Genomic DNA, 21,418 nt, shown 5'->3' on the forward strand with positions numbered 1-21,418 from the left:
CACTAAATGTTGTGAGACTTGAGTTAGTCAGAGGTGCTGGGAACACTGGGTTTGTGCCCTGATTATCTCTGTCTTCCCTGTAAAGAAGGGCCGAAAGCTTTTCAAGTTAGAAACGTAAAGCTGTTTTTTTTCTAGAAGACTTGATGGATGACTGGAGAACTGACAGACTCCAAAGAAGCAAAATGTCCTGATGGACTGAGGGGGCAAAGTGATTTTTGTTCACACTTTTTGTTTCTGTTAGTGCTGATTGAACTCGAATGCCTGAGGTTAAGTGCGCCCCACTACCGATCTAATGATGGTCTGAGAATGTGCTCCATTCCTCTTGGAATTCTCCAAAGAGACTCCAGCACAAACAGGGGAGACAGTTCTGATATTGCTATACTAAAAGCAAGCCCTTAAAGGACACATCCCCCTCCCGCACCACACACACACTTTCGGATCTGCTATATAAAGAAGCAAAAAAGGCAGGGTGGGGAACACAGTCCTAATTTCTTCTCCCCTTTGCAGGTCACCTATAAAACGTCCCTGGGTGTGTACAAACCCAAACCAGCACTGCACATCTGGAAGAGGGAGCAGCAGGACATAGTTTCCCCCATTGGATTCATACACTGGCACCTTAAGGTGACAACCCCCCCCCCCCCCCCTTTTCATTTCCAGGAGGCCAGGCTATGGGTCTCCTGCATCTGAGCTGCAGGAGGATGGGGATAAAAATAGCAGCATCTCTTCAGCTGAGCACGTGGGAGGTCTTTTTGAGTTTGTTTAAAGAAATGTTCCTGCAGATGAGGTGATAGCAGCCCCTCTTCTTCCTCTTTTGGGGGGTGAGTCACAGTCATTTCTGGGCAGCACAAGTGGCAGAACAGAGTGGGTTTTCTTTGTAATCTCAAGGATCGGAATCTTTATTGCACCAGACCCTACTAACACTTCCTTGTTGCCCGCTATAAAATGAAAAGCAACAGGAAGAGATGACTGCAGATCTTTCAAGGCTAAAAATAAGCACCAGGTGGCGATTTGTTCATTTCAGAGGCAACATTTGACCTAGAAACAGTGTGGGTGTCTTTGTTGCGACCGTCTGTTCCTTAGTCATTTTAGTGCCTTTAAGTTCCTGTGAAAAGCGGCAGGTGGGTGGATGTGGAGAGGGAATCCCCATTCCTCCCCAGAGCCGGGACAGCGTGAACAACAGCAGGGCCAGCTTCTCCCTGCTCCACCAATCGACCCGAGCCTGGGCAGAGGGACCAGCCGCACCTTGTGTTCAAACACATTAACTAACAAGACCTAAGACACATGGGTCACACTCAGGCCAGGAGGAAAGTGAATCTTTAACCCATGTTGGCTCCCGGGTGCTAAAGTGCTAGTGAAGACTAGGCAGCTGTAATTGAAACACGGTAGCTGGTCAAGGTAAATCTGAGATGGGAGCCCAGGTTTTATCTTGATCAGCTCACACAGCCTGAAACCATCATCTGCCTTGTTTTTACTGGCATTTTAACATGTTAAAATACACCATTTCCCCGAGTCCAGAGCAGGCCTGGAACTGACCAGCAGCCACAGTGCCAACTAGGCAGGGCTTAATTTGTAAGGAAAGAGGTGCCAGGGCTTAAGCAATTAGGTGCCAGGTGTCAAGCAATTTTTTGATATTCATAACTGACAGCTCAGAGGTGCCGGGGCTCTGAACTGCCAGGCCCGGAGGTGCCAGGGCTCGGAACCGCCCGGCTCAGAGGTGCCGGGGCTCTGAACTGCCAGGCCTGGAGGTGCCAGGGCTGGGAACCGCCCGGCTCAGAGGTGCCAGGGCTCTGCCCTGGCAAGCCCTGGCACAAATTAACCACTGCAGCTCTGACAGTGCGAGTCGACACTGAGCCAAGTCCCGTTTTACATCCACTCCAGCATAAAGCAATCCCTAGGCCGGATGAGCCCCAGGAACAGAAGGGCAGGGAGCAGAGACAGAAAGTTCTCCCTTGGCCCTTCTGCTGAGGCTGCTAACAGCAGTCCCATGGGCAGGGGAGGATGTGGGGATGTGGCCCCTGGGAACGGCCTGAGATAGACCCAAACTTGTTTCACCTCAGCCACTGAGCCAGCCGGTGGCTGCTAATAGCCTCTGGCTAGTGCACAGCTGGGGCAGTGAGAGGGAGAGGGGAAAAGCTCGGTAACCCGCCGTTCTCAGTGGCATCAACCATCCCTCCTTCCCTCCAGCAGCATCTGCCTTAAGGAGAACTGCGGCCTGGCGGGCTAATGGGAATGAGAGAAACGGAAGGTTCCTAGGTATGTAGCAGAGCTTCACTTTGAGACAGGGTCTCTAATATCTTCATGGACAACTGTGCTTGCCCAATGCCACGGCTTCACTGGAGCCCACGTGGCTCTCTGGCCTAGAGGCCGCACACTGCTAGGGTTACCATTCGTCCGGATTCTCCCGGACAGGTCTAGCTTTTTAGGTTAAAAATAGCGTTGGGGGGAGGGGCGGGGAATTTGTAAATATCTTAAAATGTCCGGCATTCTCCCCCCCTGCAGAGCACGGCGCGGGTGATAGGGCGGCCGGCTGGATTGAGCCACTAGCATGGGGCTCTAGCAGCCAGAGCGTCTCCTCCCCTTCCCCCCTCCTCTCCCCTGCAGCTTCAAATCACTGGCCAGGCGGCCGGCCTCCAGCAGCTCTTCCCTCCTCCTCCCCCTCCCCTGCTGCCCAGCGTGCCGCTCCCTGGGGAGAGCTGGGGCATGGCTGTTCTAACCTGCTTTTGCAGGAGGGAGAGAACCGCCCCACAGCAGGGAAAACAGAGAGTTTAGCTCCTGTCTGGAGCCCAGGTGTCTGTTTCCTCGCGGGGCGCTGGTCATGCCCTTGCTGGAACGGAGCGGGGGCAGGGGGAGGGTGACTGCGGGGTACTTGACCGATGGAAAGGACGCCTGGCAGCGGTAGCCGTGCCCAGCCTGGTGCTGGGCGCTGGGAGATAGATTTTGGGGAAGATTTAAAAAAACAAAGCCCCAGACAGATGATGGTTAGAGGCCTTGGGGGGTCGTCCCCCCATTAATGTCTTCTGAAGTCTCCCCACCCCCAGGCCCTCTGAGCCAGTTGTGGCTGTGTCCAGATGCCCTCTGGAGTGTGCTGCGGAGCGGCACGGTAAGGGAGCCAGGGGGTTGGAGAAGGGGCAGGGGGGTTCTGGAGAGGGCAGTTAAGGGACAGGGAGTAGGGGGGGTTGGATGGATTGGAGGTTCTGGACGGGCCTGTCGGGGGCAGGGGTGTGGAAAGTGGTCGGAGCAGTCAGGGGACAGGGAGCGAGGGAGTGTTTGGGAGTGGGGGTTCTGGGCGGGGCAGTCAGGGCACAGGGAGTGGTTGGATGGGCGTGGGAGTCCCAGGGGTCTGTCTGGGAGCGGGGGTGTGGATAAGGGTCGGGGCAGTCAGGGGGTAAGGTCCTAGAGGGGCAGTTAGGGTGGGGGGGTCTCAGGAGGGGGCAGTCAGGGGACAAGGAGTGGGGGGGGTTGGGGATTCTGAGGGGGGCAGTCAGGGGGCGGGAAGTGGGAGGGAGTGGATGGGGGCAGGGTGGGGGCAGGGCTAGGGCAGGGCTCTCCCCCACCCCCGCCGTGTCCTCTTTTTTGATTGTTGAAATATGGTAACCCTACACACTGCTCAGTCAGAAGGCAGCGGGGCCTGCCAAGCTGGTAACAACACCTGTCACCACTGCTGCAAAGAGGAGCAGGCAGATGAGGTAACAGACAGTGGCTGTTCCCAACCATCCCAGGACCCAATCAAAGGCAGGGCAGCAGAGACCAATCCATCCAGTGCAGGGAGGCAAAGAGTGAACCAAACACAGCCACATGCACCCACAGCAGAGCTTAGTACATATGCCATAGGCGCTGACTCCATCAGTGCTCGGGGCTGAAGCACCCACAGAAAAAAAACTAATGGGTGCTCAGCACCCACCAACCACCCCCGATCAGCTGTTTGGTGGGCAAGAGGTCCTGGGGGGAGGGGGGGTGCGGGGGTGGGAAGAGGCAGAGTGAGGGCGGGGCTTCAGGGGAGGGGCAGAGCGGGGGCAGGAAGAGGCAGGGTTGGGCCTCAGGTGTGGGGGTGGAGCAGGGGGAGAAGAGGTGGGGCAAGGGTGGAGCCCTGGGGGAAGGCCTTGGAGCGGAGCGGGGGTGGAGCATCCACCCGGACACAAGAAAGTTGGAGTCTGTAACATATGTCACTTCAGGGCTGCTCCCCAGTCACTCCCCCCCGTGCTGCCTGGCTTCCCTCTCCACAGCATGCCCCCCTCCCAAGCCATCTGCTCCCTGGGAGGGGAAGGATGGTTGTGTGATTAAAGCACAGAGTGGAACCCAGGAGACCTGGGTTCAATGCTGGTTCTGCTAAAGACACTCTGGGTGACTTGGGCATGTCACTTATGCCCAGATCCTCACAGGCACTTAGGTACCTAATTGCAGTTTATTTCTATCGCAGTTAGGTGCCTAAATACCTTTGAGGATCTGGCCCTATATCTTTGGCCTCCCCCAGGTGCTAGGACATGCTCAGATCCTAGATGGGATGTGGAAGAACTGAGGTAGATACAAATTGAACAGTAATAAGTAACCAGGCCCAGATGGTATCACCCAAGAAATCTGAAGGGACTCACGTATGAAATTGCAGAACTACTAACTGTGGTATGCAATCTATCACTTAAATCAGTTTCTGTACTAGATGACTGGAGGATAGCTAATGTGGCGCCAATTTTTAAAAAAGGCTCCAGAGGCAATCCTGGCAATTACACGCTGGCAAACCTAACTTCAGTACCAGGCAAATTGGTTGAAACTGTAGTAAAGAACAGAATTACCAAACACATAGATGAATTCAACATGTTGGGGAAGACTCAATATGGCTTTTGCAAAGGGAAATCATGCCTTACCAATCTATTAGAATTCTCTGAGGGGGTCAATAAACATGCGGACAAGGTGATCCAGTGAATATCATGTACTTGGACTTTCAGAGAGCCTTTGACAAGGTCCCTCACCAAAGGCTCTTAAGCAAAGTAAGCTATATCGGGATAAGAGGGAAGGTTCTCTCACAGATTGGTAACAAAGGGTAGGAATAAAGGAATAAAGGTTGGTTTATAAAAATAGATAGTTGGGTCCCCCCAAGAGCTGTACTGGGCCCAGTGCTGTTCAACATATTAATAAATGACCTGGAAAAAGTGGTAAACAACTAGGGGGCAAAGTTTGCAGATGATACAAAATTACCCAAGATAGTTAAGTCCAAAACTGACTGCAAAGAGTTACAAAGGGATCTCACCAAACCAGGTGAATGGCCAATAAAATGACATATGAAATTCTGTGTTGATAAATGCAAAGTAATGCACATTGGAAAACATGATGGGGTCTAAATTAGCTGTTATCACTCAAGAAAGAGATCTTGGAGTCATCATAAATAGGTCTCATGAAAACATCTGCTCAATGTGCAGCGGCAGTCAAAAAGATAACAACGTTGGGAATCATTAGGAAAGGAATAGATAAGACAGAAAATATCATAATGCCTCTATATAAATCCATTGTTGCATCCACATCTTGAATACTGTGTGCCGTTCTGGTTGCCCCATCTCAAGAAAAGATATATTAGAATTGGAAAAGTACAGATAAGGGCAACAAAAATGAATGGTGTCAAGTATCAGAGGGGTAGCCGTGTTAGTCTGGATCTGTAAAAAGTAACAGAGTCTCCTGTGGCACCTTTAAGACTAATAGATGTATTGGAGCATAAGCTTTCGTGGGTGAATGCCCACTTCATCAGACACATGAAATGGAAATTTCCAGAGGCAGGTATAAATATGCAGGCAAGAATCAGTCTTGATTATGAGGTTAGTTCAATCAGGGAGGGTGAGGTGCTCTGCTAGCAGTTGAGGTGTGAACACCAAGGGAGGAGAAACTGCTTCTGTAGTTGGATAGCCATTCACAGTCTTTGTTTAATCCTGATCTGATGGTGTCAAATTTGCAAATGAACTGGAGCTCAGCAGTTTCTCTTTGGAGTCTGGTCCTGAAGTTTTTTTGCTGTAAGATGGCTACCTTTACATCTGCCATTGTGTGGCCAGGGAGGTTGAAGTGTTCTACAGGTTTTTGTATATTGCCATTCCTGATATCTGACTTGTGTCCATTTATCCTTTTACGTAGTGACTCTCCAGTTTGGCCAATGTACATAGCAGAGGGGCATTGCTGGCACATGATGGCATATATAACATTGGTGGACGTGCAGGTGAATGAACCAGTGATGTTGTAGCTGATCTGGTTAGGTCCTGTGATGGTGTTGCTGGTGTAGATATGTGGGCAAAAATGAATGGAGGGATGGAACAGCTTCCGTATGAGAAGAGATTAATAAGACTGGGACTGGTCATCCTGGAAAAGAGATGACTGCGGGGGGATATGATTGAGGTCTATAAAATCATGACTGGTGTGGAGAAAGTGAAAAAGGAAGTGTTATTTATCCCTTCGCATAACACAAGAACCAGGGTCACCCAATTAAATTAATAGGCAGCCAGTTTAGAATCATAGAATCATAGAATATCAGAGTTGGAAGGGACCTCAAGAGGTCATCTAGTCCAACCCCCTGCTCAAAGCAGGACCAATTCCCAGCTAAATCATCCCAGCCAGGGCTTTGTCAAGCCGGGCCTTAAAAACCTCCAAGGAAGGAGACTCCACCACCTCCCTAGGTAACGCATTCCAGTGTTTCACCACCCTCCTAGTGAAATAGTTTTTCCTGATATCCAACCTGGACCTCCCCCACTGCAACTTGAGACCATTGCTCCTTGTTCTGTCATCTGCCACCACTGAGAACAACCGAGCTCCATCCTCTTTGGAACCCCCCTTCAGGTAGTTGAAGGCTGCTATCAAATCCCCCCTCATTCTTCTCTTCTGGAGACTAAACAATCCCAGTTCTCTCAGCCTCTCCTCATAAGTCATGTGCTCCAGACCCCTAATCATTTTTGTTGCCCTCCGCTGGACTCTTTCCAATTTTTCCACATCCTTCTTGTAGTGTGGGGCCCAAAACTGGACACAGTATTCCAGATGAGGCCTCACCAATGTCGAATAAAGGGGAACGATCACGTTCCTCGATCTGCTGGCAATGCCCCTACTTATACAGCCCAAAATGCCGTTAGCCTTCTTGGCAACAAGAGCACACTGTTGACTCATATCCAGCTTCTCGTCCACTGTGACCCCTAGGTCCTTTTCTGCAGAACTGCTACCTAGCCATTCGGTCCCTAGTCTGTAGCAGTGCATGGGATTCTTCCGTCCTAAGTGCAGAACTCTGCACTTGTCCTTGTTGAACCTCATCAGGTTTTTTTCTGCCCAATCCTCTAATTTGTCTAGGTCCCTCTGTATCCAATCCCTACCCTCTAGTGTATCTACCACGCCTCCTAGTTTAGTGTCATCTGCAAACTTGCTGAGAGTGCAGTCCACACCATCCTCCAGATCATTAATAAAGATATTAAACAAAACCGGCCCCAGGACCGACCCTTGGGGCACTCCACTTGAAACCGGCTGCCAACTAGACATGGAGCCATTGATCACTACCCGTTGAGCCCGACGATCTAGCCAGCTTTCTATCCACCTTACAGTCCATTCATCCAGCCCATACTTCTTTAACTTGGTGGCAAGAATACTGTGGGAGACCGTATCAAAAGCTTTGCTAAAGTCAAGAAATAACACATCCACTGCTTTCCCCTCATCCACAGAGCCAGTTATCTCATCATAGAAGGCAATTAGGTTAGTCAGGCACGACTTCCCCTTCGTGAATCCATGCTGACTGTTCCTGATCACTTTCCTCTCCTCTAAATGTTTCATAATTGATTCCTTGAGGACCTGCTCCATGATTTTTCCAGGGACTGAGGTGAGGCTGACTGGCCTGTAGTTCCCTGGATCCTCCTTCTTCCCTTTTTTAAAGATGGGCACTACATTAGCCTTTTTCCAGTCATCTGGGACCTCCCCCGATCGCCATGAGTTTTCAAAAATAATGGCTAATGGCTCCGCAATCTCACCCGCCAACTCTTTTAGCACCCTCGGATGCAGCGCATCCGGCCCCATGGACTTGTGCACGTCCAGTTTTTCTAAATAGTCCTGAACCACTTCTTTCTCCACAGAGGGTTGGTCACCTTCTCCCCATGCTGTACTGCCCAGTGCAGCAATCTGGGAGCTGACCTTGTGCGTGAAGACAGAGGCAAAAAAATCATTGAGTACATTAGCTTTTTCCACATCCTCTGTCACTAGGTTGCCTCCCTCATTCAGTAAGGGGCCCACACTTTCCTTGATTTTCTTCTTGTTGCTAACATACCTGAAGAAACCCTTCTTGTTACTCTTAACATCTCTTGCTAACTGCAACTCCAAGTGTGATTTGGCCTTCCTGATTTCACTCCTGCACGCCTGAGCAATATTTTTATACTCCTCCCTGGTCATTTGTCCAATCTTCCACTTCTTATAAGCCTCTTTTTTGCATTTAAGATCAGCAAGGATTTCACTGTTTAGCCAAGCTGGTCGCCTGCCATATTTACTATTCTTTCTACACATCGGGATGGTTTGTTCCTGCAACCTCAATAAGGATTCTTTAAAATACAGCCAGCTCTCCTGGACCCCTTTGCCCTTCATGTTATTCTCCCAGGGGATCCTGCCCATCTGTTCCCTGAGGGAGTCAAAGTCTGCTTTTCTGAAGTCCAGGGTCCGTATTCTGCTGCTCTCCTTTCTTCCTTGTGTCAGGATCCTGAACTCGACCATCTCATGGTCACTGCCTCCCAGGTTCCCATCCACTTTTGCTTCCCCTACTAGTTCTTCCCTGTTTGTGAGCAGCAGGTCAAGAAAAGCTTTGCCCCTAGTTGGTTCCTCCAGCACTTGCACCAGGAAATTGTCCCCTACACTTTCCAAAAATTTCCTGGATTGCCTGTGCACCGCTGTATTGCTCTCCCAGCAGATATCAGGGTGATTAAAGTCTCCCATGAGAACCAGGGCCTGCGATCTAGCAATTTCTGCTAGTTGCCAGAAGAAAGCCTCGTCCACCTCATCCCCCTGGTCTGGTGGTCTATAGCAGACTCCAACCACAACATCACCCTTGTTGCTCCCACTTCTCAACTTTATCCAGAGACTCTCAGGTTTTTCTGCAGTATCATACCGGAGCTCTGAGCAGTCATACTCCTCTCTTACATACAACGCAACTCCCCCACCTTTTCTGCCCTGCCTGTCCTTCCTGAACAGTTTATATCCATCCATGACAGTACTCCAGTCATGTGAGTTGTCCCACCAAGTCTCTGTTATTCCAATCACATCATAGTTCCCTGACTGTGCCAGGACTTCCAGTTCTCCCTGCTTGTTTCCCAGGCTTCTTGCATTTGTGTATAGGCACTTAAGATAACTCAATGATCGTCCCTCTTTCTCAGCATGAGACAGGAGTCCTCCCCTCTTGCGCTCTCCTGCTTGTGCTTCCTCCCAGGATCCCATTTCCCCACTTACCTCAGGGCATTGGTCTCCTTCCCCCGGTGAACCTAGTTTAAAGCCCTCCTCACTAGGTTAACCAAACAAAAGGAAGTACTTCTTCACACAATGCACAGTCAATCTGTGGAACTCATTGTCAGAGGATGCTGTGAAGGTCAAAAGTATAGCTGGGTTCAAACAAGATAAATTCCTGGAGGACAGGTCCATCAAGGGCTATTAGCCAAGATGGTCAGGGATGCAATCCCATGTCTCTGAACCTCTGACTGCCAGAAGCTGGGACTGGATGACTGCAGTTGGATCACCTGTTAATGACCCTGTTTTGTTCATTCCCTCTGGAGCACCTGGCATCAGCCACTGGTAGAAGACAGGAGACTGGCCTAGATGGACCATTGATCTGACCCAATATGGCCGTTCTTATGTTCTTCTGATGTTCTTATATTCACAGGCCTTCAGGAACGAGCAAGTAAATTGTTTTTTTCATTCACCCTCCCCACTAAAACCAAACCAAACCAGAGCCAGGGTCAAGGAAAGAGCCGGTTACCACAGTCACAAGCAGAAAGTAAGCCGGTACGGTCCAGTACGGGTACCAGGAAGGAAGTGGCCACCAGTACACAGCCGACCATACCGGCCGGGTCGCTGATGGGGAGGGCGGCGAAAGGGGCAGCTTCCCCCAGGCCCTTTCAATCGCTGCCAGAGCACCAGGGGGCGCAGGCCGGGCAGCCCTGAAGGGCTGGCTGCAGGAGTCTGGCCCCAGCCCCACCCCTTCCATTCAAGGACCCGGACCTTCCAGGGGCCCAGAGATGGCTCCCCACCTTGCTCAGAACCCCTGCTGCCCTGCGGACTGCTAAGTCCTTTAAGTTACTTTCACCCCTGGTCACAAGTGATGAATGAAGACGTGGCAGGAACCAAGCCTACTGAAAGAGGCACACAAACCACCCATGAGGCTCACCCCCTCTACCAAAACAGTCTGTCTGATGGGACCCGGCTATTGATCCCACTCTCCCTTCCCCCTCTTCCGTTCAGATGCTCTCCTGGAGGAGGTAAGCGGAGAGCTCGCGTGCTGAACGCTGCTCTGCTGAACCAGAGGCAGCAGGCAGAGAAGCTGAAAAGCAGCTCTTGCTACAGCATTTAGAAAGTGCTGAAGCGTTACACACGGCGAGCTGACTATGATGCTCTGCACTGGCTCCTAGATAGCAAAGGAGAGGAGCTCTGGCTTTGGGCTTAGTCCTGCACCGGCACGGGGTGGAGTAGCTGGCCTTACAGATCTTCTCCATTCCCCGTGCTAAGGCTCCATGACATAGGTACTACGGATGCCCAGCAACGGCTGGTTTTGCCATATCAGAGCTCCTTGTGGCGCACACGTTTGCAAGTGACTACTGTGCTGGAGAAAGTTGGCTGCTGATCAGCCCTGGGAATCTAAAGTACCGAAGAACAAATTGGAGGGCAAGTTTCCCCACCCAACCCAACCAATGCATCTTGTGAGCCGGGGTCGATGCAGCCACTGCTAGGCTGAGAGAAACGGGGGCCGTTTTGATGATGCAAATGCAAATCAAGCTCATTCACAGAAGTCAGCACCCAGCTTATTGGGAGGGTTAAAATTGGTCATTTTGTTCCCCTGCCATTCCCGAGCAGTGAGAAAGGCCTGACAGTAAGTGTGGTTCTTTGAGATGTTTTGTTCAGCTGGGTCTTATGCATCCCAGAAGTGGAATCCGCATGGACAAATATTTGAAGGAGAACCATCCAGATTATAACCCTCTTCAGATGCTCCTCACAACCTGCAGTCACGCCCAATCTGACCTAGGGGTAATGGGGAAATCCTTCTCCCGCCCCATAGCTGTTCCATCCCATTTTAACCGGTTTTGATTGCCGTAGCCTATGGAATTGAGAGTCTCTGGCATGCTCCATGAGGTATCGAAACATACTCTAGGTTTCACTTCTTGGGCCAAGCCTCACGATGCCACCCGCCCTTCCCACTGTCACAAGTGCATTGGGAAATTGCCCCGCATTCAGAAAAGTCCGGCTGGTTTGCACTGCCCTAAGCATGAGTGCAAAGAGCAGCCCCTTCTGCAGAGCTAATGGAACCCAGAGTCGCATGCACAGCAGCAGAAGAGCTGGCACCTGGGTTGACAGGTTGCAGGAACTGGCTGTGTTGCACACATGCCTTTGACACGCCCCAGCCTCACTTACACCTACCCAGGCACACTGGTACTTTGCTATTTATCCCACTGAGTGCAGCACCTGGAACGTTACATGTACTCTTGTCTTCATGTCTGTCCTCCTGGAGGGGAGAAGGGAAACACATTACCCAGCCACAGCTATTGCATCAGCCAGACCTCTGTACTTACCTCCCTGCAGCACCCATGCAAAGCCCTTGGCGTCCAAGTTGTTGCAGGTTTGCTCGCAGCCAAGCCCAGACTTGAGTCCCAAGATTCCTGGAGAATAAATTCCCAGTTCAAATGGCAGAGCGGAGCTTTACCTCCCGCGCAACAGCATTCACCGAAAGACCCACTCCGAGAAACTCGCCTCAACTTTATTTCCTGATTTCTCTTCTGGTCTGGGCTGCAGAGACAGTGCCCTGGAGGTCCTAGTGCCTGCTTTCTATGCAGCCAATTTTAACCAGAGAGGAGTCATTCCTTGATGACGCTTTACCCTGAAGTGACCTTTGCCCCCTTGCAGCACAAGTCCACATCCCCACCAGGGAGCGGAACATTAACAGCTGGCTGATTTGAAACCACACAGGAGCTTATGACACCCAAAGCAAACTAACGATCAGCTGATAGAAGCAGAGAGTGAGTTATTGCTCCCCCACCACCTTACTTGTAGTGGTGCCCACACAGACTGCCCAGCTAGTGTGCACAGCATGTGCCAAAGCGAGAATTAGTGAGTGGCAGGGGAGATTTTGAATGTTTTGGAAGGGAAGTGTGGTTAGACCACGGGATTCTTGAGTTCTAGCCCCACCCCCATCGCTGGATGACCAGTTCTAGCTCCAGCCGCAGTGCTGGGTGACCTGTTCTAGCTCCAGCCCCATCGCTGGGTGACCCGTTCTAGTCCCAGCCCCATCGCTGGGTGACCCGTTCTAGTCCCATTCCTGGGTGACCCATTCTAGTCCCAGTCCCAGCGCTGGGTGACCCGTTCTAGCCCCATCACTGGGTGACCCATTCTAGTCCCAGCCCCAGCGCTGGGTGACCCATTCTAGTCCCATTCCTGGGTGACCCGTTCTAGTCCCAGCCCCAGCGCTGGATGACCCGTTCGAGTCCCAGGCCCATTGCTGGGTGACCCGTTCTAGTCCCATTCCTGGGTGACCCATTCTAGTCCCAGCCCCATCGCTGGGTGACCCGTTCTAGTCCCATTCCTGGGTGACCCGTTTTAGTCCCAGCCCCATTGCTGGGTGACACATTCTAATCCCATTCCTGGGTGACCTGTTCTAGTCCCAGCCCCATCACTGGGTGACCCATTCTACTCCCATTCCTGGGTGACCCGTTCTAGTCCCAGCCCCAGTGCTGGGTGACCCGTTCTAGTCCCAGCCGCAGTGCTGGGTGACCAGTTCTAGCCCCATCGCCGGGTGACCCGTTCTAGCCCCAGCCCGATCGCTGGGTGACCCGTTCTAGCCTCAGCCCCATCGCTGGGTGACCCGTTCTAGCCTCAGCCCCATCGCTGGGTGACCCGTTCTAGTCCCATTCCTGGGTGACCCGTTCTAGTCCCAGCCCCATCGCTGGGTGACCCGTTCTAGTCCCATTCCTGGGTGACCCGTTCTAGTCCCAGCCCCATCGTGAGGTGACCTGTTCTAGTCCCAGCCCCAGCGCTGGGTGACCCGTTCTAGCTCCAGCCCCAGCGCTGGGTGACCAGTTCTAGCCCCATCGCCGGGTGACCCATTCTAGTCTCAGCCCCATCGCTGGGTGACCTGTTCTAGCCCCAGCCCCAGCGCTGGGTGACCATTTCCGTTCTTTGTACCTCAATCTCACCATCTGTAAATGGGGTGAAAATAGTGACCTACCTCTTAGGCACAGCACCAGGCACAATTAATGACTGCAAAGTGCAGACAGACCCTTAGCTGAAGACAGCTGTAGAAGGGCAATGTATTATCCATATCCCTACACCACTTGCTGCCCCTTTGGGCCAGGTCCCGAACTATCTTCCCCCTTCTATTGTCACTGGAATGTAGATGCTCCTGTTTCAATACCTTGGAGCAGATCCTGTATATTGTCATAGTTCCACTGAAGTCACCAGAGCTCTACCAATCCACACCAGCTGAGCAGCTCACCCCTGTGCTTCCGTATCCTAGAGCAGCGCAGAAAGCATCCCGCAGAAAGAAAGACCCTTGCACGGGTTGCAATGAAATGCATCAGCTGAATATTCCCCACTCTGGCTCAAGACATGCCACTGTGAAAATTATAGGAAATAGATTTTAAAGTAACTTACAGACCGAATGCAACATAAAGAGGCACTCGCGTTTGGTTTGACATACGACATTCATGCTACCACTGCGTAAAAGAGTATAGGGCAGGTTTCTAGCAGCCTTTTCATTACAAGAAAGTTGCAGTGAAGAAAAGGGGTAAGGAAGCAGTTTCCCAGATCTCAGGAGAAGCAAAGCACTACAATTAATAGGACAATGCCACGTAAATCTAAACCATCGTATTTAGGGCTTAGACACCACCATGCCAATGCTCTTCAAATCCCCCCCATCCCCACCCCCATTAATAACAAAGCTGATTCATTGCACAGGAACTTTAATGACTTTATTACATATCTATGGTTGCAATAGCATCAAGTTGCAATTGAGCTCAGGGCTCCACCGCACTGAACACTGTATTAAGGCAGCAAGAGACAATCCTTGCTCCAAGTAGACAAAAGGTGGGGGAGAAAGGCAGAGCTATTATCCTCCTTTTACAGGTGGGAAACTGAGGCAGAGAAAGACTAAGCAACTTGCCCAACGCTGCTCAGAAAGTCAGTAGAGGAGCCGGGAACGGAACCCAGAGCTCTGGTCCAGCATCTTAACCATAGATTCATAGATTCATAGATTCTAGGACTGGAAGGGACCTCGAGAGGTCATCGAGTCCAGTCCCCTGCCCGCATGGCAGGACCAAATACCATCTAGACCATCCCTGATAGACATTTATCTAACCTACTCTTGAATATCTCCAGAGATGGAGATTCCACAACCTCCCTAGGCAATTTATTCCAGTGTTTAACCACCCTGACAGTTAGGAACTTTTTCCTAATGTCCAACCTAGACCTCCCTTGCTGCAGTTTAAACCCATTGCTTCTGGTTCTATCCTTAGAGGCTAAGGTGAACAAGTTTTCTCCCTCCTCCTTATGACACCCTTTTAAATACCTGAAAACTGCTATCATGTCCCCTCTCAGTCTTCTCTTTTCCAAACTAAACAAACCCAATTCTTTCAGCCTTCCTTCATAGGTCATGTTCTCAAGACCTTTAATCATTCTTGTTGCTCTTCTCTGGACCCTTTCCAATTTCTCCACATCTTTTTAAAAATGCGGTGCCCAGAACTGGACACAATACTCCAGCTGAGGCCTAACCAGAGCAGAGTAGAGCGGAAGAATGACTTCTCGTGTCTTGCTCACAACACACCTGTTAATACATCCCAGAATCATGTTTGCTTTTTTTGCAACAGCATCACACTGTTGACTCATATTTAGCTTGTGGTCCACTATAACCCCTAGATCCCTTTCTGCCGTACTCCTTCCTAGACAGTCTCTTCCCATTCTGTATGTGTGAAACTCATTTTTCCTTCCTAAGTGGAGCACTTTGCATTTGTCTTTGTTAAACTTCATCCTGTTTACCTCAGCCCATTTCTCCAATTTGTCCAGATCATTTTGAATGATGACCCTGTCCTCCAAAGCAGTTGCAATCCCTCCCAGTTTGGTATCATCCGCAAACTTAATAAGCGTACTTTCTATGCCAATATCTAAGTCGTTGATGAAGATATTGAACAGCACCGGTCCCAAAACAGACCCCTGCGGTACCCCACTCGTTACGCCTTTCCAGCAGGATTGGGAACCATTAATAACAACTCTCTGAGTACGGTTATCCAGCCAGTTATGCACCCACCTTATAGTAGCCCCATCTAAATTGTATTTGCCTAGTTTATCGATAAGAATATCATGCGAGACCGTATCAAATGCCTTACTAGCAAAACCACTAGCTTTTGCATGGTCTGCTCTCATCACTAGGTGAACAGCTGCTTCAAAGTCTGTGCGGGAGGGGATTTATGAGAAAGGTGGGCAAGGACATGGAGAAGAGAACCAGAGCATTCCCCAGTGCATAATTTGTGGGAGTGAGTCTTTAAAAATTCTCCCAGCCTCACAGAATGGAGAAAGCTGCAAATGTTGACATGCCCAAGCCGGTCTGTATATGCAGTTATGGCTCAAAGGAGCCAACGAACAGGACGCATCAGGGAAAGGGTTGTGCAGCCCTAGTCTGTGGCCTTACATATCTCCCACTACAGCCAATGGAAAGCCTCCCGTTGACTTCAATGAAATTTGGGCTCCTAAGTAACTAAATCCCTTTTGTAAATGAAATTTAATCTGCTAAATCAGTTAGGGTGAGCACCGCAATGCCTAATTATCTTTAAAAAGCTGGGCCTAAGGATTTATTTGCACACAAAAATGAGTCTGGAATAAGGTAGGCTGTGAATTTAAAGTGGATTAGCTATGCCTGATTAACTCCATATGTGGTCACACTTATTCTGGAATAAGAGTGCCTTATTCTGAATTAGCTTAATCCACTTTCAAAGGTGATAAACAATTTAAACAGACACTAAAGATAGATACCTATAGAGTCAACATGAGGCCACAAGGAGAGGATGTCTGTATTAAGCAGACTGCAATGCCCTGATGAAGGTGTGGGTCAGTGGTAGAAGTGAGAACAGTTAGGCCATGTCTATACTACAGAGTTAAGTTGACTTTCATCCACTGCTGTAATTAAAACTGGTGTCAGCAGAGCGTGTCCACGGTAGGTGCTCTTGCATCAACAGAGACTGGTGAACTGTGGATAGCAATCCCAATGTGCAACTCATGACCAGCTGCCACTGGGTGTTCTGGGAAGGGTTTGCAAAGCCTCCTCTGGGCAGACTGAGTATCCCATGATGCAGTTTTCTCTGTCCCATCATTCCATGGGCTTCCTAGTACATTTCATGCTGCTTTTCAACAGACCCTGTAAACTGTGCGCCCGCCATCTCTAGCAGAAAGCATGGATCTGCCTGCTTTCCAGTCTTGTGATGAGCGTGATGAACACAATATGCAGTATTTCTTTCATGAGTTGGGAATCTGATGATGACACCGTGGTGTCTGCCCTGCTGTGTGACATGGACAGAAACAATTCAAGGTTGATTTTGGCATTCACAGAGCAGCTGCACACAGTGGACCATTGGTCCTGGGTGCGAGAAACTAGCACCAAGTGGTGGGATCGCATCATTATGCAGGTCTGGGATGACAAGCAGTAACTGCAGAACTTTTGGATGTGCAAAGCCACCTTCCTGGAACTAATAAGCGATGATCACATAAATACCACCCTATACCAGAAACCTACTGACCGCTATACTTACCTACACGCCTCCAGCTTCCATCTAGGACACACCACACGATCCACTGTCTACAGCCAAGCTCTAAGATACAACCGCATTTGCTCCAATCCCTCAGACAGAGACAAGCACCTACAAGATCCCTATCAAGCATTCTTAAAACTACAATACCCACCTGCTGAAGTGAAAAAACAGATTGACAGAGCCAGACGAGTACCCAGAAGTCACCTCCTACAAGACAGGCCCAACAAAGAAAATAACAGAACACCACTAGCTGTCACCTTCAGCCCCCAACTAAAACCTCTCCAGCGCATCATCAGAGATCTACAACCTATCCTGAAAGATGACCCTTTACTCTCACAGATCTTGGGAGACAGACCTGTCCTCGCTTACAGACAACCCCCCAACCTGAAGCAAATACTCACCAGCAACCACACATCACTGAACAAAAACACTGACCCAGGAACCTATCCTTGCAACAAAGCCCGATGCCAACTCTGTCCACATATCTATTCAAGTGACATCATCATAGGACCTAATCACATCAGCCATACCATCAGGGGCTCGTTCACCTGCACATCTACCAATGTGATCTATGCCATTATGTGCCAGCAATGCCCCTCTGCCATGTACATTGGCCAAACCGGTCAGTCTCTACGCAAAAGAATTAATGGACACAAATCAGACATCAGGAATCATAATACTCAAAAAACAGAGGGAGAACACTTTAACCTGTCTGGTCATTCAATGACAGACGTGCGGGTGGCTATTTTACAACAGAAAAGCTTCAAAAACAGACTCCAACGAGAGACTGCTGAGCTGGAATTGATATGCAAACTAGATACAATCAATTTAGGCTTGAATAGGGACTGGGAATGGCTGAGCCATTACACACATTGAATCTATCTCCCCTTGTAAGTATTCTCACACTTCTTATCAAACTGTCTGTACTGGGCTAGCTTGATTATCACTTCAAAAGTTTTTTTCTCTTACTTAATTGGCCTCTCAGGGTTGGTAAGACAACTCCCACCTGTTCATGCTCTCTGTATGTGTGTATATATATCTCCTCAATATATGTTCCATTCTATATGCATGCGAAGAAGTGGGCTGTAGCCTACGAAAGCTTATGCTCTAATAAATTTGTTAGTCTCTAAGGTGCCACAAGTACTCCTGTTCTTTTTGCGGATACAGACTAACACAGCTGCAACTCTGAAACCTTCCTGGAACTGTGTGTGGAGCTCGCCCCAGCCCTCTGGTGCAAGGACACTAAAATGAATCATAGAATCATAGAATATCAGGGATGGAAGGGACCTCAGGAGGTCATCTAGTCCAACCCCCTGCTCAAAGCAGGAACAATTCCCAAATGAGAGCTGCCCTAACTTTTGGAGAAGCAAGTGGTGATCACTGTGTAGAAGTGGGCAACGCCAGCCAGCTACCCATCAGTCGCGAATAGGTTTGGAGTGGGGATGTCCACCGTGAGGGTTGCAGTTATACAAGTGTGCAGGGCCATTAATCGCCTGCTGCTAGGAAGGCCTGTGACTCCAGGCAATGTGCGTGAAATAGTGGATGGTTTTGTGGCAATGGGATTCCTTAACTGCAGCAGGGCGATAGATGGCACACATATCCCCATTTTGGCCCCAGACAACCTTGTGAAGGAGTACAGCAGCAGAAAGGGCTACTATTCCATGGTATTGCAAGCACTGGTGGATCACTGGGGTCATTTCACGGACATCAACACAGGCTGATCAGAGAAGGTGCAAGACCCTTTCATCTTGAGGAACACTGGCCTGTACAGAAAGCTGCAAACAGGGACTTTCTTTCCAGACCAGAAAATTTCCACGGGAATGTAGAAATGCCAATAGTGATCCTGGGAGACCCAGCCTATCCCTTGCTCCCTTGGCTCATGAAGTCGTACACTGGCAACCTTGAATGCAGGAGCACTCCAATAACAGGCTACTGACTACTGAATCTGCCTTTGGCTGCTTAAAGGGGGCGCTGGTGCTGCCTCTTTGGCAGATTAGACCTCACTGAGGAAAATAGTCCCATGGTCATAGCAGCCTGCCGTGCTCTGCATAACATTTGTGAAGCTAAGGGGGAGACGCTTCCACAGGGCTGGAGCATTGAGGTGGATTGACTGGCTGCTGCTTTTGAGCAGCCAGATACCAGGGCTGTTAGAGGAGCTCACCAGGAGCTATTCAAATCAGGGAGGCTTTGAAGGAGAATTTTGACAATGAGCCACAGTAACGTGTGTTTATGTAATGTATTGAGCCAGGCATTGTTTTCTTGCACCGTAGGGGGGGGGGGGGGGGGGGGGGGGTCGGTCAAGAAGGGATAAAGAGGAGGATTTCAGCGGGGTATCACTGCACGCACGTAGAGCTACTGTTCTGAATACTGGCACCATTTCCACAGGCGGGGGCGATAGCTGATATCTCACTCCTGAGGGTAACTGAGGCTGCAAAGGTGCAGCTCCTGCAGGCGTGCGGCTGCAGACTGGGTCCTTACGCTGCACGCCTGTGTGCTGCTCTGGTGCCTGCAGAAGTAATTGCTGATTGGTACAGCAAAGTTTCTTACGACGGGGGAAGAAACAGGGCAGCCCTCCCAAGAAACCTTGGGCAGAGGATTGCTGATTGCCTCCAGGGAAGTTTCTTAGAGATCTCTATGGAGGATTCCCGGGATATCCTAGTGTGCATAAACTAACTTTTTCCAGAGGGGCCCCTCTGTCTAGATGCAGAGAGGAATGAGCAGCAGATATAAACTGTTACCGTTTTTTTCAATCCCTCTTCTACCCCAATTAAAAAGCAGAACATTGCCATGTCTCCCTGCAATCCTGAAGCACAATGAGTACTTACTGGAGCTTCCCTCTCCTTCCTCAGGCAACTCAAAACTGGAGTGCTGGGACTGGCTAGACCCCTCGGAAGTTAAAAAAAAAAGGCCTGATTTGTCACACCACCGGATGTCCCGGTCCCCCACCTTCCTCTAGCTCCACTTCCTCATGCACTACGCTGTTCTTGAAGTTCAAAGCACTGGTCACTGTCTCCAGCCCCCCCTAAATATCCACAAGGCTCTTGGCAGTGGAGGGGGAGCTGCCGCCGCGGATGGCATGCAGCTCCTTGTAGAAACTGCATACGTTTGGCGCTGCACCAGAGCAACTATTGGCCGCTCTTGCCTTCTGGGACACCTGCCTCAGCGCCTTGATTTTTGCCCAGCACTGCTGCATGTCCCTATTGTATCCCTTCTCCTCCATGCCACAATCCATTTGCCCATAGGTATCAAAGTTCCTGCGGCTAGAGCGGAGCTGTGAGTGCGCAGCCTCCTCTCCCCACCGACGCAGATCCACCACCTCCAGTGTACTCCAGGCAGGGGCGTGTTTGCTGTGGGGAGCCAGGATGGTCAGCTCGGCAGGTTCTGTGGGAGCTCTCCATGCCGAGCAAACTAGAACAATTTCAAAAATGTCCAGGGTTTTAAAAGGGAAGGGGCACATGCCTGTGTACCTGGCTGCAGAGCAGCAGAGCTCAAACCAGTGACCAGAGCAGTCACACTGGGCATTGTGGGACACCTCCTGGAGACCACTTAGGACAACACAAGCAATGCCGTGTTTATACTGACACTGCATCACTCTAACTATGTCACCCTAACAGCTATGCCTCTCGTTGAGGTGGTTTTCAGATGTCGGTGTGGCAGGAGAGTTAAACTGGCGGGAGGAGCATTGCAGTGTGTACACCTCTACTGGTAGGTCCATGTAAGCTGCCTCACGTCAACTTAACTCGTAGTGTAGACAAGCCCTTAGAGCAGCAGAGGAGACTGTCAGCAGCAGAGCATTCACGAATGATAAGGAATTCTCAGTGGGACCACAGAAGGAGAGCTACAATGGGAAGCAAAGACTCAGAGTCCTTCAAGAAACTGTGGAAGGAAAATGGGATGATGGGTGGAGTGCGACAGAACATGCCCAAAAGATGTCTCAACCCAATTTTATTGTTAATACCCATAAGGTTTCTGTACCAAGGAGATGCTCTCATTCCAAAATGGTGACTTGGCTCTCAGCCATTTGACTCTTGATCAACATCAGCCAAGTCCACACAGATCCTCTGCCCACCCACCTGACTTAAACTGTACTCAAAACATCAGAATTTAAGATTCTCCTGGAACCAGATAGGAATCCAAGCCCACAACTTGACAACAGTCATACAGACTTTAAACGTGCGGCACTTCCTCAGGAAACTCTGCAAGTTTTTGTGTTCTCGATTAGCAATGGGGCCAGGTTAGTTAGGCAGGTGACTACTATTTCCCCTATCCCCTCCAGAGAAGCAGATTCGTTTTGTTTCACAAGCTGTAATAATTTCTCTTTTGCAACTAACTAGACCCAAACGTTGGACAAAAATCAAATCGAGGGACACAACGAAGTGAAAAAAAAAAAAAAAAAAAAAAGGATAGGATAGGAAGCTTAAAATAAGGAATCTAACCGGGGA

General features: G+C 50.0%; 1 protein-coding gene across 7 annotated transcripts in view; it reads right to left on the reverse strand.

The window, feature by feature from the left end:
• LOC117868781 (megakaryocyte-associated tyrosine-protein kinase-like) overlaps positions 1-21,418 on the reverse strand; it is a 116,629-nt gene that overhangs the window by 18,669 nt on the left and 76,542 nt on the right. Inside the window, exon 1 of one of the 7 annotated variants that reach the window (XM_034755010.1) lies at positions 11,760-12,443. The exons of 5 other annotated variants lie outside the window; for them this stretch is intronic. The gene's annotated coding sequence lies outside the window, so the exon portion shown is untranslated. Of the gene's footprint in view, positions 1-11,759; positions 12,444-21,418 lie in introns of those variants that run through there. One more of the 7 variants, XM_034755009.1, reaches the window with a different exon arrangement.

The sequence above is a fragment of the Trachemys scripta genome, chromosome 22 (assembly GCF_013100865.1).
Source record: "Trachemys scripta elegans isolate TJP31775 chromosome 22, CAS_Tse_1.0, whole genome shotgun sequence".
Taxonomy (NCBI): Eukaryota; Metazoa; Chordata; order Testudines; family Emydidae; genus Trachemys; species Trachemys scripta.